The sequence below is a fragment of the Mauremys reevesii genome, linkage group 21 (assembly GCF_016161935.1).
Source record: "Mauremys reevesii isolate NIE-2019 linkage group 21, ASM1616193v1, whole genome shotgun sequence".
NCBI lineage: Eukaryota > Metazoa > Chordata > Testudines > Geoemydidae > Mauremys > Mauremys reevesii.
This window is the reverse complement of record NC_052643.1, coordinates 8,035,380-8,049,838: the sequence shown is the minus strand read 5'-3', so window position 1 is coordinate 8,049,838 and position 14,459 is coordinate 8,035,380. Positions and strand designations below refer to the sequence as shown.

General features: G+C 41.0%; 1 protein-coding gene across 9 annotated transcripts in view; it reads left to right on the top strand.

Annotated features, from left to right (window-relative positions):
• Positions 1–14,459, top strand: part of VPS13D (vacuolar protein sorting 13 homolog D) — a 182,156-nt gene that overhangs the window by 147,704 nt on the left and 19,993 nt on the right. The gene's annotated exons all lie outside the window — the stretch shown is intronic.

The following is a 14,459-nucleotide window of genomic DNA, read 5'->3' as shown; positions in this document are numbered from 1 at the left end:
TAATTAATATTCAGAGTACTCCCTTACCAGGGCACTTGTCCCTGAAACAAGTCATTTTGGTTGGCATTCTGCCTCTGTCCTGACTGAGCAGGGGATAAACTTGTTTACCGATACACCTATCTAACTCGCTCCCTCTTAATGATTTCTTTTATGTTGACCTTTATGCTTGGAAATCCTTCCCTAACCCAGGGTCTGCCTGATTCAAAGCCCATTGAAATCAACAACAGTTTTTCCATTGATTTCAGTGGGCTTTGGATCAGGTCCCTTTATGAGACGTTATCTGTCCTCAGCTCTTTTAACCCCCTCCCAAAAATTCACCTAGAAACTAGAGGTGAAACAGATTTATCAGCTAATACCCAGTCTCGTGCCAATGAGGAACAGTTGCTTACAGTGTATTCCTGACTGCTTTATCAGTGTGATTTGCAATGGGGTTTCCTTCCTTTGCGTTCCCTTCAGGTTAATAGACCGTTGTTATGATATATTTTCTCATAATCAATCTAACTAGAGGGACACACACTTCATCGCTTCTGTAGGCCAAGCACATTGCACACACCGGGTCTCTGGGCATTCCCATATTCCATCCCCCACAAGCCCCAATCTGTGGCACCCTCCCATCTCACTGGGGCGGGGGGGGCAAAGTAGGCTGCCCAGGCAGGCGCGCGGCGCGCGCGCCGCAGCGGGTCCCGCGTCCCCCCTTCCCCCTCGCTCGGTCGGTTGGCAGCCTGCCAGCCGTGCTGCGGGCCGAGCAGCGACGAGAGCGGACGCGCCACCCGCAGTCTGCCTGGCGCAGGTCCGCCCCCCCGTCCCGGCGTGACCTGCCTGCGCGCGGGCGGCGGAGCCCCACCGCAAATCGCGCCGCGGAGCGCCGCCCCACGCGCCTGCTTGGCGCGCTGGGGTCTAGAGCCGCCCCTGCATCTCACTATAGTTTAGGGACTCTGTATATCTTCCCCCAATCTCCCCACTGCCAGGGATTCTGTGTGCTCACCAGTCGCATTCCCCTCATGGCAAGGGCTCTGTGTGCTCTCCTACCCCAATACCAGATTCCTCCAGTCTCTCACCTACTAGGGTTCTGCCCCCAGCCCAATCCTCCTCCTTCCCCCTGCTTCACAATCTTCCACTCTTCCTGCACGTGGCAGAGACTCCGTGTGCACCATCCTTGCCCTCTTCCCCTGTGTCAAGGGCATTATGGCTCCTCCTCCCCATATCAGGATCTGCCATTCTCCCCCCACACCTCCATTGTTAGGGGCTGTGTGCATGCCTCCAGCGTCCCTTCTTCCCATGCCTCCATATTCGTCCTTTTCCCTCTGCGCCCCCCCCCCACCATTATCTGTGTGGGAAGTAAATCATTCAGGGTATTAACATGTTAAACTCTGTTGGGAGGATGGTCAGGGATATTGCTATGCTGGAATGCATTAATGCAGTGGTCCCTAAACTGTGGGGCATGCCCCCTAGGGGAGCACAGAGGAGTATTCAAGGGGGCACAGTGGGGCCCAGGCTAGCCCTTCCCTCCCCCCTGGGGGAAGAGGGGAGTGCCACCCAGCTCTGCTCCACCACCCAGCCACCGCTCTGGCCCCGGCCTCAGCTTCCAGCTCCACTTCTGGCCGGGGCCCTGACTGCGGCCTGCTCCCAGCCCTGACCATGGCCCCTCTTCCAGTCCCGGCTCCTGACCACGGCTCAGGGGTGACCAAAAAAGTGTGGGGACCACTGCATTAATGGGTGCCATAACCAAATTGACAGTTGCAGAGAGTTGACGTGCTTGATCAGAGACATCATTCAAAAGTTAATGCGTTAGAGACAGACAGACAAACACAGAAATGTCATCAAGTTCAGTGTAGGGCCTTTGCCCAGTCAGCCAACTTTTCCTTTGTGCAAGTTTGTTCCTGTTACTTCTTGTGAAACCCTGTTGGGCTGCTCAAAACAATTGCTGTTCCTCACTGATGTTCATGTCTCCCCTGCCTTCCGTCATTGTTAGGCCAGATTTTGCAGGTTTAAACTCCTCTCCTGCGCTCAGCTATCCAAACTCCCTCATCATTTTTAGTGCTTATCTTTGAATTTCCTCTTCCTGAATAACCTCTCCCTGAATTGTAAGGAGCATCAGTACTGTGTGAAAACGGACCATCATCTCCCTGTTCTGTGACATCATGCATTGCCTATGCAAGCAATCCAAAACTGTATTGTCTAGTTTTGCTACCATATTTCATTGCAAACTCGTATCCAATTTTCTGTTCACTCTTATCCCGAGGGTTGGGGTGGGAGATTGGCTTGACTGCTTTACAAATGTCTCCTTGTCAATAAATATCTGTGTTGTGCGTTATTTTTCCCTAGATATATTGGGTTGCAATTTTCCAGGTTGATTCTCATTTCATTACCTGCCATATTTCTAACCTCTTTAGGTTCCTTAGTGTTTCCTCTTCTCACTGGTGTTTTAAACACCTCATAGTTTAATGTCATCTACAAGTGTACTTTCTGTGCCTTTTTTACCAGATCCTTAAAATGAAGTTAAGTAAGCCAGAGTTCAGTTGCACTCCCTGAAGAACCCCCCCCCACACACACACACACACCTTCCTCGCTAGATCAGAGAACTGTTGTCCAGCAGATCTCCGAGCCTCTGGTCGGAAGGACTGAGGCAGTTGAGGCATCTCTCACGTTCCATGCCCGGCTCTACGCCAGCATTCCTTTGAGACTTTCACCACTGGCATGCCCAGCGCCGTGACAGGGCTGCACAGTAGCCCCACTGGACACTGCTTCCAGAAGGTTTTGCCGTACTCCTGAGCCCTGGGCACATCTTCCAGGTGTGTGAATGTGCAGAGACGCATTTCAAAGAAATTCAGTTACTCAGCAGTAACCTTCGTATTTCATGACTTGCATGTGAAATGCAAATTAAATATTGTATAGAAGTAACTGGATCCTCTCCTGGGATTTTGTTCCCTTTCAGATCCTGCAGCAGATAATAGATGTAGATGGATTTTACCTATAGAATATGTTTTCTTCATGAAACACATTGGCTATAACACACAGGGGAGGGATAGCTCAGTGGTTTGAGCATTGGCCTGCTAAACCCAGGGTTGTGAGTTCAATCCTTGAGGAGGCCACTTAGGAATCTGGGGCAAAATCAGTACTTGGGCCTGCTAGTGAAGGCAGGGGGCTGGACTCGATGACCTTCCAGTTCTAGGAGATTGGTATATCTCCAATTATTATTTATTATTAGCAACTGGAAGAGAGGCAAATTACACTAAGTTCTACTTTTTTCATGCCAGCTGTGACAGACTGGACATCCCACCTGTGACAGACTGGACATCCCACGGTTTCTTCTTTTTTTAAGACAAACAGCTGTGGCATGATTACTCAAAAGCTCAATCTGTGTAAGTCCTTACAATAAAACAGCGTTGGCTATTTCTGGTTGCAGAGGAAAAGCTTGACAAATGCAGTTTCTCTGACTTGTCTTTCTTCCGTAGGATACAGTAGACAGTAAAAAGATGAAGCTTGTAAAAATGCCAGTCACTTCTATTTTATTTGATTGTGATGTCTAAAATTTTGCAGCCCCATGTGTAGATCCACTTCATGTCCAGAGAAGAAAAATGCAATTTAAAAAAAAAAGTATCATTCATACTGATATTGTCCAGTTCCCTGATTGGACACTAAACAAAGCCTAAACAGTTCAGAGATGGACTAAAACCTATATAAGGTATCCATCTTATTTTCCACTTTGAAGGTCTGAATGAAGAGGCTCATGAATTCGGACGACTCGTGAATTAGCAAAATCTAAACCACTATCTTTTTATGCATTTCTCCAGTGCTGCCAGTAATGTATGCCCAAGAGGGTGTTTACTAGCTATTTGAATGCACTCTAAAGGGAATAGTTGTGAAAAGTCACAATAACCATTACAATTGATGGTGGCTTTGTGATTTCATTGGGAATTTACTTTCATTTGGTGACTGATGTCAGTTTTGATCATGTGGAGGAAAAAGGGGGGATTGTGTTTTGCTTTGTGATGGACCTGATGCTGCTCTGTGCTAAGCTCTGAACACTGTGTGGGTAATCAGGTTATTAGGGAGTTTACGGTATTAATATGTTGGTTTAGCTGTTTAATACCAGGCTATGGGAGGGAAGCAAGAAAATGTTAATCTATTACCTAGGAATGACTTGAGAGATCCCCTCTATCAGACAGAACTTAGGGGGTGATGCTTTGACGTACTGCCTCCAACCCCTGGTGGAACTCACCAAGCTGGCGAGGCTGAGGAGAACAAAGACCCCAGCTAATTTAAAAGGACAGTGCCTCAAGCAGTGGGGAAACAGTTCGGGGAAGCAGACTGACAGACACCCACCGGTGTGTCTAAAGTTTGGCTTTCCTACGCTTCATCGGGGGCGTGGTAAGACAGACATTCATGTAGTCCCTTTGTTCTTCTAAAACCCTCTTTCTCTTCTGTTGTGCTTTGTTCCTATTGGTTTAAGAAGGCTGTTTGGGCTCTGTATTCACCACATGTCATAGAGTTTCAAAGGGAAGAACTGCTGGAACAAACCCAGGAAGAATTGCTAGATAAGCATGGTCAGTAGACAGTGTACTTCAGCCTTTTCTCGGCGGGAGATTCCCAGGATTCCACTCCAGGAAAGGTAAAGGCACAAGTCCCGATATCTGTGGGCAGCGTGCTCAGAGAGACCAGAGTGAGGTTTAAGGGGCATCTAGAGCCCATAACTGCAATTTGCGCCTATACATTTTTGCAGAGCATTAAGTACTCAGGGCAGCTTTGGTAGCACATGAAATAGCATTTGTGTCTTTTCAGTGGATATGACCCTGGATTCTTTGATCCTCTGATGTATATGTGAAAACACCGGTGGAGATTTTCTTCTGAATAAGAATGCTGCAAGTTGTTTCCTCTTATCAAGTAGATAATTTTTCTGTAGTTAGTTTCCTTCCCTGGCACCATACTGCTAATGAAATCCTATTGTTCATGATCTGTTTACCTTCCGGGAGTGTAGAATAGGAAACTTATCGGTACTAACCAGAATTTGAATCCTGTATGGCTTAGGAACTCGCTTTTTTAGAGGCCTCAGTTTTTAGGCCACATCCATTGTTGTTGGAATTTCACTTCTGTACTTGAGAAACATCAAAATGCCAATAAGCATCTCTTATGCTTTGTATGGAAAATATATTTGTTTTGAAAACAGAAATCGTGTAGTTCTTCTAGCTCCTTCCATCAATGCAAGTTTGTTCCTTGTGGTCTTGTTTTCTACGGCTTGTCCAGTCTAATTTTACATAACAAGTCAGGGCTTCCAGCACTTACCCTGGAAAGACTATTCCATAGTCGGATAGAACTCACCATTAGAAAGTTTCAAATAGCAGTGAAGATGGAAACATTTATGTATGGAGAACAGTTAAAAATTCTGAGGGGAAATTCACAGTGAAGCCAGATTTGTTTTTGTTTTTGTTTTGTTTAAAAAATTAGTTTCAGTTCCACCAGTAAACCACCCATATGTCACCTCTGATCTCACCTCTTTGTATAGTTTAAAGAAGCTTTTTGTAGATGGCTCTTGTCAATCCAAGACTGCAACATGAAAAGGGAGCATACAAACCATTAATGACGAGGTGCCGTCGCTACTACCACTTGTTTATGAGTAAAAGAGATTTCAAGGGAGCCTTGAAATTCTTAGTACTGATAATCTTAGATCCTTTACCAGTCCTGGAAAAAAATAAGAAATGAGAATGGTTGAATATAAATAGAAAAAATTAAAAACACTGGAAGGGGGTTGGGATGTGAAATTTGCAGTCATTCTCTATAATTCAGTTCCCCCTATTTATAGTATAGCTGCAATTAGTTTGGAAAAGATTAATCAATACAATATATAATTCTTACTGTGATTGTCCCTGCAAAAGTAAAATGTTGATATCTCAAGGTTTAATTTAAAGTATCATTGACTGGATGAAATGACATCAAACAAAACTCCTAAAATTCCCATATTACACAAGAAGGTACCCAGGCCACTCCTGGGTTCTGAACAGGAACTAGATTAAGCTTAATATCATTGTGTACAAGAACTGAATTGAAAAAGGTGTGTGGGGACATGAACTCACTTTGAACTCTCTTGTCTTAAGCAGGTGATCAGAGCATTATTGTTAGTGTCTGTTGTAAGTGATATGCCTCTGGGTTCAAGCAGAGTTCAGCCAGGGGTCCCGCATCATATTGAAACCTGCCCTTGAACCAAGGTTTGCTGGTAAAAGTTATGTGGCAAATGCCTTTAGGGGTCAGCATCTACAGTATGCAGGGGCAGTGGGGATTAAACAAACGACCATTCAGTGACTGGAGCTGCCCTAGTTCTGTAGCTAAACCATCTGTCTCTGAATAAACAGCTTTTAGAGGCAGCATCTTTGCTGAAAACATTTATTAAAAATTGTTATATTTTCAAGAAGCATGACCGTTAATTGTTCTTTTGACATGCAAGAATTGGGAATAGTGGAACAAGATTCATTGAGACATAGTAACCAAAATTTTAATCCATTCATATTAATACATTATTAGTAATACTATCATATAGGCCTGATACTGTCTATCAGAAAAAGTTAACCAATTACCTAAACAGTTTTGAAAAAGAGTCAGCACATCCCTTATCAGTTTTTATGCAGCCCATTACCTCATCAACTCAACCAGTTGTTGTGTGAATTCTTCATAATTCAAACTGTGTAATTTAAGATCACCAAATGAACTGTTAATAAAAAATAATTAAATGAACTTTCAAATTTAGAAATGGTATGCATAATTAATTGTCTCAACTACAGTTCAGATGCCCAGTGTATATAGTAGAGTCCTATTTGTGTTTAACCTATATCAGGATCTGAGCTCATTAGCTCTCAATGTATCGACACAATAAACCAATTTTATATAGAATATATACATTTAATATCACTATGCCAAACAAGTTCTCTTAATAAGAAGAGGGAACTAATGATTAGGCCTGAGCAAAGTTTCTGCTTTTCCTTGCAATTATTTTTTATGGTGAAATTAACAAAAATATTTCACAACTATATTCAGATTTCACAATTGACAAAAAGTATCTAACGTGGACCTAAAAGCAATGGCTTCACTTTGCATGCTGAATCTTTTGCATCACTCTGTAGCTAAGGACTTGTCTACATATAAGTTGCACCAGTTTAATTTGTTTCAGTTTAGTTAAACTGGTGCAACTTTTATGTGTGGAGTCATATTGATTTGAAACTGGTTATAGTGGTTTAGTTGACATCTGTAAATTTACCAAGAGCTATAAGCCAGGTTTAAACTGATAAGTGTCCACACACAAAGTTGTACTGGTTTAACTAATTTGGTATAAAATTACACCTTTATTTAAACCACTACAACTTTGTGTGTAGACTGGGCCTCTCACAGATGACTTTTGTGTTCAGTATAAAGGATGGCTAATCTCACTATTTGTACTGTAACTAGTACCTCTGAAATTCTGTAATGTTTAATGTGAAATTAATGTTAACATGGTGGAGATAATTCTAAGGCAAGTTTTAGCATGACACATAATTAACTGCAGTTTCAAACTGGTAGAATCAAGGCATTGCCAACAGAGTGCTAGAAAATTTATTTCCGCAATTAGGTGGACATGACGTACATTTTAAAACCCTTGGAAGACATATGGATATATACATAATGCCTAGGGAAGTGGATAATACACTGTGCCTCATAACAGAAAAATTTATTCCTTTTAGACATACCTCATATGACATTGATGTTAGAGTTCATCTAGCCAATGAAAAACTGCAGGGTCACTGTTACAGAATAAAGTTCTATGCATTGCTATCTCTGTCTATAGTCTCAGATAAAAACTGTGGAGCTACTGCTAAGAATATATATATCAATAATTTAGGGTAAGAAAAGATTACAGGTTGTTGTAATTATCTCCCAAACCCCCACAAGTCTTTAACTCAGAGTTAAGGTTTAATTTAACAGAATTCCAAATTTGTTAAGCTATGGAAATGCGGAGTTAGGGTATCCAAGCAACCTTAACTCTGCCCTGTAGTGATGCCATGTAATAATTATATGATTGTGACTAGATGTTTTGGTATCATGTGGTATTGGATTAACTTAAAATGTTTTTTAAAGACACAAACTTGATTGTTTTCCCTCCTCATGGTGTCAGTATAGGGCAGAGTTGCGGTTGTTTAGGTGGGCATGTATAAAGTATCCAAAAATTCTCTTGTTTGTTCCCCAATTTGATTGAGAGAGTGAGCATTTGGGGGCAGAGAGCATTATAACCAAAGCTGGGTTTTGCCATTTAAAATTTCTCATGGTCTTGGACCAAAAATCAGTCTTCACAGAACTGTATATACACTGTTTAAAAATCTTCACAGAACTGTTCTTATCTATGCAACATTACAGGGGACGTACACGTAGCAAGGCTTTGACACGTGGCTTTATTCCATCTGACACACATTACATTCCGAAGTGGCAGGCCTACCACAAGAAGAACCAAGTTCATTCCCCAAATGAAACCCATATATGGGCTGCCCAGTTCAGTATATTCTGTGAACTGAATCCCCTTTTTATTTTATTCATTTAGATATGTATTAGTTAACCTAAAGTTACTGAATGAAATACAGTTACAAGAGACTAAAGATAGCTTTGCACATTTCCAAAATCTTGCATGTTTTGTCCTCATTTTTTATCAAATGTTTTTAGACACTAGAAAGTCTTAGAAAAGTAATACCTTATGCATCTCTCTCCTGGTGTTTATCTAAACATTACAATTCCTTTTTTATCCGTTTTCCCATGGAAGTCCTTTAGCTTCATGATGTCACTCTTATTGTGTATCTAAATAATAATCTTGTTACAAAAATATTTACAAAAGGATATAGATTTAAGTAGTCCAAGGGGATACAAATAATGAGGGAGAATTTTTCTCAGAAAGGTACTGTAGATAGTTTGGAATGGAAGCTATGTTAGCTCATACATTAACATCAGCAGAATAAACTGAAAAGTCAACAAGGATCATGGAATAAAGTATTCACAATTTCCATTCACAAATCTATTTATTACTTAGAATTAGACTGAATAACTTAAAGCGTCTACACCCCAGGAATGAACAAAAGCTTTATTCAAAACAGACATCTGTTGGAATGTACCAGGAAAAATCATCGGACTGCATTAAACCAGTCGGACTGGATCTCCAGAAGTGAAAACATTTACTGCATATCCAGCGGTTTTTATAACTTTTGCCCCCCATATAGTATTTTCAGTTTATAAAAATAGTTGAAAAGATTAAACTAGTGTTTAATGCAACAGGAAAACAATTTAAAAAAAAAAGGTAAAAGAAAGCATAAAGGCAATCAACCACTTGCCAATGCAGTGGCTTTATGACGTAATATCCAGAAATATCGTCTTTCTGTGCCAAGGGGTTCAAGTCTGGTACAGTATGTCTAGGGTAACTTCTTGAAGTTAGCTTTACTAGTCTTGTACCAATAAATGTTTACAAAAATTGTAGAAAATATGCAAGTAGCTTTCAGATTTATTGCATATAACTTAACTATGTAGATTATAGACTCTGATAGAGATAGGTAAAGTATGTGGGGGGGACGCAAGCCACTTTGAACTGTAACAGTCTCCGTAAGCCATAAAAAGGGATAGTCAGATGTCTAATAGTTTTTAGTCCTTCTGTTTTTCTTTCTTTTACATTTTTGCTTCTGTGTGAGCATTTGGAGCTACAGCTTCCACTTTTCTTTTCCGTTTACTTCCACGTGAATTATTTTGCTTGAGGTTAGTTGTGAGCATCTAAGAGGCTTCTACATACCCTCCACCTCACGTCCCTTATCAGCTTTTAACTCCAGCAATAATAAAGCTTTTACTTGAAAAAGCATCTGAGAGTATCCAGGCACGCTTTTCCTTTCTTTTTTGTTCTCCCCTGCTCAGTGACCAGAAGACCACTATAAATCTGTTGGAGCTCTGGAAATATTTAGCATACAGCAAAGCCAAGCCCCATTATCCTCTTGTAATCAGTATAGTAAGCCCTCATGTTTACTTTTTAGCCTTCATGTTCAGTATACGTAGAAAGATTATAGCTATCGATTTAGATGCACTGTCCATAGAACTTAGTGGCATATGTTTTGTATAACCTGATTTTATTTTGTAGTGTTTTGCTGTTGTTTTAGCTCTGCTATTTTCAACATGAAGCTTGAAAATATATAAAAGGGTATTTTTAAATTGACTTTAAGCACTGGGCAGAGATTTCTCTGGTAAGGTTTGCAAAAAGCAGAAAAGGTTTTAATGTTATGTTGGTTTGAAAGTTTTCCTGGTGTTTCTGTAGCTGCACATATCTCCAAAATGTCTTGGCCCAGAATTTCCGTGTGTGTGTGTGTGTGTGTGTGTGTGTGTGTGTTTTTAATTGGACTTGCTGAAAGGAGGTGTGTCTTCACTTTGTTTTTCTTTGGGGGTGAAGAGAAGGAAGGCAGAGTTGTGTTTGTGTATAAAGAGCAGTGTTTAAGCCAATACTACAATGGGTGTACATGGACTTTCATAATACAAACTGACCATCATCCAACTCCAGGCTTTGCTGCAGCAGCTCCTGGCCTGGGCCAGAGATTGAGGGCTAAGAACCCAAGGGAAATGTGATGAGCAAGAGTCCAATATGATACATGGAGAGGGGAAGGGACATGGAGTTTGGGAAGTGCAGGACTGGAGTATGTGGAAGGATGGCATGCAGCAATGCTCCCTGGTCTCCGAATGAGGTGGTAAGAGGAGGAAGCACATGTCAGGTGAACAAGACAATGGCAGGGTATGGAGGGGAATGAAAGAGGTGCCAGGGGTCCTGGGCACATGTATGGGAGCATGGACATAGAGTAGGTCCAGGGAACTAGTGTGTGGCGTGTAATGGGTGTGTGCGCAGGGAATCAGAAGTGGAGTGTACCTGGGGGAGCATGGAAGGAGGTGCACAGCACTACGGAGCAGAAAGAGGACATAGATGGGGTTAGGGAACATGCAGACCGGGAACCCTCTCTGCCAATGTATGTACAGCCCCTAGCACAAAGGGACACAGATCTTGCTTGGAAACTTGGCATTCTAACATAATATAAATAACAAAGGATTTTATGGCAGTGGAGACCTTGCTGGATCCTTTAAACTGTTCATTTGCAGATATTGTACCAGCTTGGGGCAGTTTATGGGTTAGTTTTTTTTAAAGAAGATGTATTATTGTTTTTGAGGTGTTAGCTGGAGTCCTCTAAAACAATCTTTCAAGTTTAACTCTTGATAAAACTCTTAGTTTTTTGTATTGATCATGAAATTAAGATGAATGGAGTAAATGCAACTGAACAGAGCCCGAGTTCCCCACATTAGGAAAAAATTCCCAAGTAACTCCCCTGTGCCATGTGGCAATTTCATATTTATTTTATTATTTCAAATGAATAAAAGAGAGTAGGTGCCCTCTATTTGCCAGGCATGTGAAATAGTATTATCTCTGCAGAGATAGGCATAAAGATCATCACATCAGGTTCTCTGGAGCTCTTCCATAGCTTTAAAACTGGTCATTTTAAAACTATTAAATGTGGTGTTAGCCAGGTGACAATGTTTGCACTTCATAGGTTTCATGTTCATGCTTAAAAAAAGAAATGAGAGCCATGCTTCAAAGATCATTTTCATGCTAATTAGTACATTATGCTGAATTATTCAAATTCATTTGTGTGCCGTGATATAGCTTTGGTTAAAGTTAAGTGACAGTTTGGCAAGATAGTGTGCTAACTTACTGGTTAGTCTGTTTAGCAGTTACTAGAATGAGATTTTTTCCCTTTTGTCATTAACAGCACGTTTTTATGCTCAGTACTAGTCCAGAGTCTGTATATGGGATCCCAGAGCCTGCTGGGATAGGGTTTTACACTTGTGCTGTCCTTTTGCCCTTCCATTGAACTCTTTTCATTTCAGTCATGAGCAAACAGTCAGTGCCTGAACTAACAACCCTGCAATCCTCCAAAGCACGCCTTGCTTACAGTACCAAACAAAGGGAGGCCCGCGTGGGCCGGCCCAAGCCAAGGAATGCGGCTTTGGGGTTCTGCTCCATAAATTTAACCAGCACGACAAAAAGGAGATAATATGAGCCTTCGTGATGATCTGAAAGGGGGAGTTTTGTGTCCCATTGATTGCGGTCTGGCCCATTGCCAGGCCCCGAGCCTGACCGACAGTTGAACCATATCGTTAAGGCGTGTAATACAGCTCAAGTCTTGTACGGCAGCCAATGAGTACATATCCAGAGGGCAAAAGTTTATAAAGAGTTGAGGCTGTCCTATTTAACCCTCTCACACTGCTTGTAATATATACTGCTGCCATTCAAAGTAGTCATATTGCTATTAAAAATGTAAACCCTCAATTTTTTCTTTTTTAAAAAAAAAAGGTGTCTGATCTCTAATACGCAGCAGATTTATAAAGTGATTTGAAAAAATATATGTAAAACTGATCCTTCAAAAAATTCTTTCAGTCATTCTTTATCCAAAGTAACTTTGAGAGTTTTTGTTTAGAGATATTTCCTGTTTTCTAGGTTGCCATGCAGGCTATTTTGTACAGACAGAGCTATTTCTTACCCTGATCTAACCTCGTCTAGTATAAGTGTTGGTATATTTTATAGGTAATTTTTCCACCTGATACTGCTGTTAACACGTAGAAGGCCCCTTACTGTATTGCATGTTCTGCCAGTTGATTTAAAGTGTTCCTTGCAACTGTAAATTTTAAAAGTCCCAATCAACGTATTTAACATCTTTGCCCTTTTCTGTTTGTGTATCTTAGAGTTTTGTATAGCACTCCTTGCTGTATCATCTGTAGCAGATTTAAAAATATGTACACCAGGGTCTGGAGAAAAATACCGTTACAGCTTTATCGAGGAAATCCATTTTGTATGGCCTTTTAGTTCTATACAATTTAGTATTTAGCCCTGTGTTCTGGTTCTATGCCTGGTGGTTAGCTTACTTTCTCAACAGGTTCTGCTTGCCCAAAGTATGAAGCTGTACAACAAAATCGTTTTCTTATTTAATGTCATTGAGTGATCACATGGTAGCTGTCATTACAAAGTGGCAATTCTTGGTATATGCTAACTTTTTAATGAGGAGCACAGTAACAATTGTCATACTACAGAAGACTAATTCTCCATCTAGTCCCGCATCCCACCTCTGAAGCAGTCAATTCTAGAAGCTTCAGGAGTAAGGTGCAGTATTCCCACATTGTACCTAATTGTGCAATACTATGCTATGGAGTGGGATTTCTCTGGCTTCAGGTTATCAGCTTGTGCCCTGAAGCACAGGCCTTGTGATATTTATCTTAGCTAAGGCAGCTGCAGCACATTTTATTCAAATAAGTTCTAATCCTTTTTTGAATGTTTGGAGTTAAAGGTAAAGCCTTATACTTGCATACAAGATAGCAATGAGTTATCTGACATTAGTGTCTCATCCTATTAAGAATTAGGGCTATGTGTGATTTGCTTTAAACAACATTTAAGAGTGAGACTGCAACTCTTTGCAGTCAAAGGTGGGAGAGGAGTATTTTTCTCGGGCAGCAGAAATCAGTGATGTATTTGAATGAGGTAATTGTCAAAGTCTGTCTGACTTTTTTTAAATGGGGGTGAGTGAAAGAGTTTTTCAGCATCTTAAAAAAATATCCTAATGAAACAACTACTGTGACATCAGCTATCCAGGCTGAAACTGGAAGCTAATAAAGGCTATAGTATATTTTCCATTTATTATGTTTTTTAAAATTTCAGATCTGTTTAAAATGACATTATTATACTAATACGATGGAACTAAATATTCAAACAGGGTGTGTATGCACGTACATGAATAGTGTATGAATTAGGTAATTGCAACTGCATCCAGGCGGTTAGGCGCACAGTTATCCAATTTGCAAATGCAAGTTTTAGTTCGACTGTACAAATATCAATTCTGGTGTGGGTGCCACAGGTACCTCCATTCCAGTGGGCAGACCTGTTGCTTTCCTATTTTTAAATTTGGCCCTCAGGCTCTGCCTTAAATTTATAAAGGCAAAATTTAAGCGCATTCACCTGACCCTTATTCAGTCTATTTTGATGATCAAAGTCAGGAGGTTTTACCTGGTCCCTGTATTAAAACACACAGGGCTCGTTTCTGATCTGATCTCACATAAAAAATAAGTGGTGGAATGGCAACATCTTTGAGGAGCTGGCAAGAGCAGCCTCCATAATAAACAGTTGCTTCCCCAGGACACTACAGTCCTCCAAAAAGCATATTGAATCAGATAAAGGTCTTCCTCATCTGAGCTAGTAGAGTCCCCAGAGGAGAAGTGATTTGACAGTAAGTGGGAGGTTTTAGTCCTAGGTGCTGTTTACCTGGCATGTTTTTGCCTTAAACTAGCACATTGGGAGCACATTTCACAAGTGCAATGCATTCCATGCATTTGCTGGAATAAACAACACACATGAATCTCCTTCATTGTGTAGTCAGTAGAGAGCTGTCTGA